Raw genomic sequence first — 7,307 nt, forward strand, 5'->3', positions numbered from 1 at the left:
ACAAAACTATACTGAAGATGGCCCCTTTATTGTGTAGGGGGTATATCAAGCCCTGCCCTCGAAATTTAGTTTTATTAAAGTTGCTAAGTAGAGTTTTGTGACGTATTGAGCTAATTTAAAATAACATTATGCAATGTGTGGACGTGGCTAACTTCTTCAGCTATATGTAAACCAGATTTATCAAATAGAAAATGGGTTATGCACAGGTAGAGTGAAGTGGGAGTACACTCAATTAAGGCACTTTTATTATGCTAACAAGGGTACTCTAAATCTACACAGACCATTGACACCATTTGAACAACTGTGCATATCTCAGAACCCAATTCCTCACTCCATCTCTGCAATATATGACCTACTTCTAGATAAATGGGCATTAGCTGATTTACCATATGTCAAAATATGGGAGCTGGAACTAGGGAAATCCTTTTCTGAGGAGGAATGGGCCAAATCATTTGAGCTATGCCATAAACTTTGCATATCAGTTAGGGCTCAGGAATCCAATTTTAAAATACTATCGCGATGGTACTGGACTCCCACGAAACTGAGTAAAATCTACCCCTCGTGCTCAGATGAATGCTGGCGATGCAGACAAGCCCAAGGCTCTATGACTAATATTTGGTGGGGATGTCCCTTATTGAGGCCACGTTGGAACAGAGTTATAAATTTGATATCAAAACTGACAGGTATCAAACTACACAACGACCGTGCCACTCTTCTGCTGAACATCATCGCAATCCCAACGCACAAGGCTAAAAAATCACTCATGGGTTTTCTACTGATAGCAGCCAGGTTATTGATACCGCGATTATGGAAATCCACTAGGGTACCTTCTGGCTCTGACTTCCTTTCAGAAATTTCAACAATACACAGAATCGAAGAACTCACAGCAGATTCCCACCACACCACTGAACAACATATTAAGACATGGGGTCCGTGACTTGAATTCAGGAACTCCCCGGATTTTCTCTCGTTCTCATAAACCCTGGGGTATACGTTTACGTTTAATCTCGAAACAGAGATGCCTTCGCAAATCCTAACTCCCCCTCTTTCCTCCCCACAATTTTCCTCCCTCCCTCCCTCCTTAGATAGAGTTTGTTGCAAATAGTATTGGGATGTACTTCCCACTGGTTAAAAGGGGACTTTGAGAGCATAAGCTAATCCTGATACTAGAAGTAATCTGGGTATAGATTATGATCTATGAAAAGCAAATATATTCTATTGAGTACAGGATTACCTCACCTTCAATCATATCCCCTAGAGTACATCTGAAATAAAATGTTCCCGAATATACGACTCTAAAAGTGTATCTTTTCCACACGTGGAACAAACTAATGCCTTACAATTGTATTCAACTTGTCTGCTCATGTCCTTACGCCTGTGTGAGAAATTATTTGCATGATGTACTATGCATTACATGGTTTGACTTTTGTATCTATGCCATAAAAAAAAAAAATAACATTATGCAATGTGTGGACGTGGCTAACTTCTTCAGCTATATGTAAACCAGATTTATCAAATAGAAAATTAATAAAATTCTCGGGACTAAAGTGTTAGACTTGCACATAAGGTAAGTGTACCAAATGTGAAATACCGTATATATTGAGTATAAGCAGAGTTTTTCAGCACTAAAAATGTCAGCCGCTCACTGACATTCTAATAAGTGCACTGCCATCGGCGAGCGAATCACTTCATGGTGTGTGTACAGATCGGGCGGGGACATGGAGCATGGAAGAGGACCTCCTGGAGGGGATTCGGAAAGTGAGTATACATTTTTTTTCCTTATAGACTAGGGTATATCTCAAGGAGGGGGCTACAGGTTATATATTGGGGGGAGAGGCTGATGGCTATATACTAGGGGCAGGGGTAACAGTCTATATACTGGGGGCTGATTGCTATATACTAGGGCCAGGAGAAGCAGGATATACTAAATACTAGGGGACTGGCTTTTGGACATATACTGGGGGAGGGGCTTCTGGCTATATATTGGGAGAATCATCTGGCAGACTGTATACTGGGGGGGGGGGGCTGTGACCAATGCATTTCCCGGCGCTCAGCATACTATTGAGTCAATAGTTTTTCCCATTTTTTGTGTTAAAATTAGGGGCCTCGGTTTATACTCGGGTCGGCTTATACTCCAGTATATACAGTATAATAAATTATGCCATTTCAGACTCCATCAAAGCTAATTTAAAAATTCCCTTAATAAATATTCCCCTGTGTGATTCTTCTGTGGTAGACTGCAGCGAGCAGGAGACTGTTCTGAGACATCAATGTAGAAAGGCCATTAGCATCACACTGGAGCACAGAGCCCATGTCATTGTCAGCTTGTGAAGACTGAACAATGACTGCTGCTGTCTGCCAATGAGGTGCCAGGTCCCCACCTTAATGGTAACATGAGTTGTTTTGTTGGTACAATAGCAGGACCTTGGACTACAAAAAGAATAGAATTATGTAAACTTCAAACCAAAACTTAAGAAGCATTTTTTGGGCAGAGCTTAGGGTGCGTTCTCATGTTGCAGTTAAAAACTGCATCGCATTCAGTTTTGCTGTGGTTTTAGGTGCAATTGTTTAACAGGTGAAAGACATGAACTCAACAGTTTAATCACCTTAAGCAGTTTTTCCATAAAAAAAAAATCACGTCTTTTTTAATGATGTTTTTGCACATTTTTCGGGTGCATGTCATTATTTTTTTGTGGCATTATGTGTTGCGATATAGTTTGTTGCCTCTAGTGTTTTTTATTTGCTCCTCATTGGTCTTTTTCATGCACCTGGTTCCAGACGCTTTATTTTATAACTAGTCTACAAACACAAATTAGGCATAAAAAACACTTAAACACAGATTTAAAGGGGCAAAGGGAAGGAAAAGAAAAACCACGAAGAAAAAACTGATTGCAATGTAGTTCATATGCAGTTTTAATTGCAATATGTGAACACACCCTTAAAGTGGTACTTTTATTATCCTTTTTTTAATCCCAACTTTGGCATTGTTCCACTGTTCTTTATTCCCTACAATACACAAGCATTAATGTAATCATTTTCGGCTCTATGCTTGTGGGCAGAACCTGGCTGTCTTCTCAGACATCTGACAGTAGACAGTCTAATTACCATAGTTTCAGTGTAGTTTCTGTACACAAAAGGCTAACCAGGCGCTCTACTGTCAGACATGTGGTCCGGGGCTGTTGTAGACAACCTGGCTCCCCCAATATGTTCCGAAAATTATTACACTGATTTCTCCAGAATTATGGGGCCTTGGGAGAAAATTCCTGATTCATGCCAGAATCAAAGGATCTTAATAAAGGAAGTAGTCACTGGAGGTAGAACCTCTTTAGATGTTATGATTTGGGAACAGAGAGTCCTGTTGGTGTATAAAAAATGAAAGGGAAGCCATGCTGTAGCACAGAAAATAGTGTAGCACCATGCAGGGTTCAGGAATAAAAAGGAAAGCCTCATGAGGGTCAACATTTAAAAAGGGATATCTTCCAGGGCCCATGAATATGTAGAACTAAGATTTAGAATGGTGGGATTCTGGGGAGAATGAATGATGGAGCTAAACTAGAAAATGGATAGGTCACTTATTTATAGTGTTAGGGTTTATGGTACACCCTTCCCCCGATGCAACTAAGAATATCCATGAGGATAGGATATGGCCTCATGGCCTTTTCCTATGTGTTGTGTATCCTATCTTGAATATGTAAAAACTATACTGTAAAGTCATCCCTGTAATAATAATTCATTGATTTCAACTACTTGTCTATGCATTAATGATTAGGGTCTTTTGATACTCTTGAGTTATTAAGCACCAAGGGTCTACATTTAGAAATAAAGATGAGTGGACCCAAACTTTAGGTTTGGTGTCCTCCTTTTATGTCCGCTCATCTCTAGTCAGGAAGCCAATTATAGTATTTATTAGTTTTATTATTAGTCTTTTGGATCAATGTTCGGTATTGCTAGACTGGTAAATTCATACTGGGGAAATTGATGGCTATACCTTCTCTTTAGGGGACATCTGTGAGAAGACATTATATGTGTTGGAAATATGTCCTCACACCTTGGTACAGTTGAGGTCACACCCCTCTCACATGACAAAGGGGGCAGGATAACAGAGGTGTTGAAAAGAGCATGGTGGCACCCACTCAATGCCAGACTCAGGACAAGCAACTCAACTTGCAGAGCTGATCCAGGATTTCACTTGCACCTCTAATTAGTAAGTGGTCTGTTTTTCTTTATTTTATTCCCATTTTATTTTTGCTGTTTTGCCTTTATGTAAGCACTAAGCCTTTTTGTAAATTACTGTTACGTCGTCTTAATCTGTGAGTGTATGTGTGCTAGCAGATAGCTGGTGGAAGTTGTACCGTACCCATAGAGTAGTATGTTTCTGGGTGTACTTGTTCTGGTTCTGTAGTAGGTGAGTTATTTGTAATCTGCTGATGGGATACCAAGCATATAATATATCAGTGGTGGCTAACCTATGGCACTCGGAGGCTTCTCTGTGGGCACACGGGCTTTCTCCCAGGCACAGAATTTGCCAGACATGGCAGTCTCAGGCAGTCCAAGTAGTGCCCTGCTATTTTAAAGTGACCCATCCTGTGCTGCTTGGTCCTGTCTGAAGAGTGAAAAGGTGTGGACGGGGTCGGATCGGAGCTCCAAAATTCTGGTAGCAATAAGTTTATTACTGCCTAAATTGCAGTGTTTGAACTTTGGGAAAAGCTAGTGTTTTTTTGGGTCTCATTTTGGGCACTCGATCTCTAAAAGGTTCACCATCACTGTAATACATCATCATTGCTTGTTTGTATTATGGGATGTTTTCTGACTACATTGTATATTATCATTGAAAGATAATTGCCCAGCCCAGATCACCCGCTCCTTGTTAAACACAAGTTACATCTGTCGTTTGTGTCCACTATACATTGGGAAAAGAGCACAAATAGCTGTATCCATGTAAACAATAAATCCTGGGACTGTGATAAAACTTTTATAATTAATTCAGCAGAAATGTTAATTAACCTTAGAGAGGGATTTGGCCGACACCTTTCAAGCTCCTTTTGCTCTTAAACTTAACTGAATAACGTATAGAAGTTTTATCAGTGCCGAGATCAGTTTACTTATACTTTATCGTGCATTCTGTATACTTTTTCCTTTGAACAGACAGTTTCTCTGGGAAATTTGGGTGGTCTGATGAAAACGGTTTCATTTCTATGCAAATGAGATGCTGTTGTGATTCTCTACTTGTACTTTCAGACAAAAATTAACCAATGTATATTGGGTCCAGCCACAACTGTGATCCTTACCGTGGCGGTGTGATTGTGCCCTTTGTGACTCTCTAGCTAGTGGATTAGCTACTTGAACCCCTCCTCTTCTGTCTCTTTCTTTCTTGTCTGGTCTTCCTTACCTGTCCCTTGAACTGTTATCCTGTCTTTTGTGATGCTTATTGACCTGCAGCCTTATGTCTGGCAGTTGTACGTTTACATTGACTTGGTGTTGTATCTCTTGTTGCTTTTCTTTGTTAAAATTTCAATAAAAATGCAGTTGAAGCAAAAAAAAAAGCCCATATGGTAATGCCATGTAGTACACTGTAAACACAGACGGACATACAAATGTGTGTACACCCAAAAAGAATCCTGAAATTGTTGCAAAACTCCAGAAATTTCCCTTCTGATCTTTAAAAAGGCGCTAAGAGGCTACATTTGGATGGTGAGCTTTTCGAAGCATAAACACGTTTATGTCATCCTCTGTCCTTGTATACGCCTGTAGAGGTGGTGATTGTATTTTTGTGCCTTTCTGAACAACCACAGTGTGAACATAGCTATTAATTGCTTATGGTGTATGGATTGATTTTTTTTTTGTGCAGCATTAGCTCCGATTCATCATAAGTTGACTCAGCTCAGCTTTTTACACTTCTCACCTGGTCCCTTTGTTACCAGGATTCATGGCCCATTCACTATTGAAAATGGCCACCCTTCCTAGAGTGCTGGCAATAGAGATTCTTCAGTTAGCTCCATACTTTGCTGGTGACTGTCATCATTTTATTTCCAAACTACTCTACTATCTTGCAATATCGTATTGCATCTGCCCTCTTTGTTGTGACCTGGCTCTGGTGATTATTCTTACCTGTCTATACTGTTTTGTCTATGTCTCCATGTTTTGCACTTTGGCGCAAGGAAGGACCAGCTACTAGGCACTGCCTTGAGTGGTTTCAAGGAAGTAGGTAGGACAAAATCTGTGGGTTCAGAATTAGAGGTCACCGTCTTGTCCATTCTTCTGTATCAAAACCTCAGATGCCTGCGAAGCAGGAAAAAAAATTCCTTTTTTACAGCTTTTACTTTGCTCTTTAGGTCGGTGCAATTTCGGAGATACAAAATGTATATAGGTTTTAATAATAATTTTGTCATATAGTGCTGTAAAGTGTGTTTTTTTTTTTTGCGGGGCATGATGACAATTTTATCGCTACCATTTTGGGGACTGTACTACACTTTTTATTCAATTTTCTATGTACTGCAAAAAAAGTTGCTTTTTGGGGCATTATTTTCCATTAAGGGGGTCACCGCTGGGAATAACAGTTTTTATATATTAATAGATCAGGTATTTTAGGATGCAGCCATACCCAACATGTTTATGATTTTTATATCAGTTTTAGGGAAATGGGGTGATTTTAGGGTTTTTTGTATTTTAACTTTTTTTTTTTTTTTTTTTACTGTATTTCTAGACACCCTAGGGTACTTTAACCCTAGGGGGGTCTGATTATTAATAGAATATAATGCAACACTACAGTATTGCAGAATATTGGAAATTCACTGGCTCTGTAAAAGAGCCTGCTGAGTGAAGGCTGTCATAACAACTGGTGGACGCCCACTAATGACATCAGTGGGGGAACTGCCAGATCCAAGATGCTTAACAAAGCATAATGCAGATAACACCTGCTAAGTGTGGAGTACACTCAACCCATGATCCTGCTCTATACAACCTTAACCCGTGACAAAATATTTAGTCTCCATCATAAAAGGAATTGTACCTCAAAAAACCTCAACAAGTCCAGTCATGTCTCAAATGGTCTTGACATGAAAATGCCGGCCTGTTAGAGAACAGAATCCATTTTGTTAATTTATTCTCTATCGTGTCCGTGTATCCTATATAATAACTTGTGCCGAGTTTTCTGGGTGGGCTCTCCTACACATTCCTGCATTTTCTGCTCAGCAGATAAATCTGATAAGTTTAAAAATCCTTCACATCTTTAAATGTTTGGCACAAAGCCTTCGTTTGGTAGAGACCTAAATACCACCTCTGATTGTGTGGATGAAGTCGAGTCATCT

The sequence above is a fragment of the Engystomops pustulosus genome, chromosome 6, assembly GCF_040894005.1.
Source record: "Engystomops pustulosus chromosome 6, aEngPut4.maternal, whole genome shotgun sequence".
Taxonomy (NCBI): domain Eukaryota; kingdom Metazoa; phylum Chordata; class Amphibia; order Anura; family Leptodactylidae; genus Engystomops; species Engystomops pustulosus.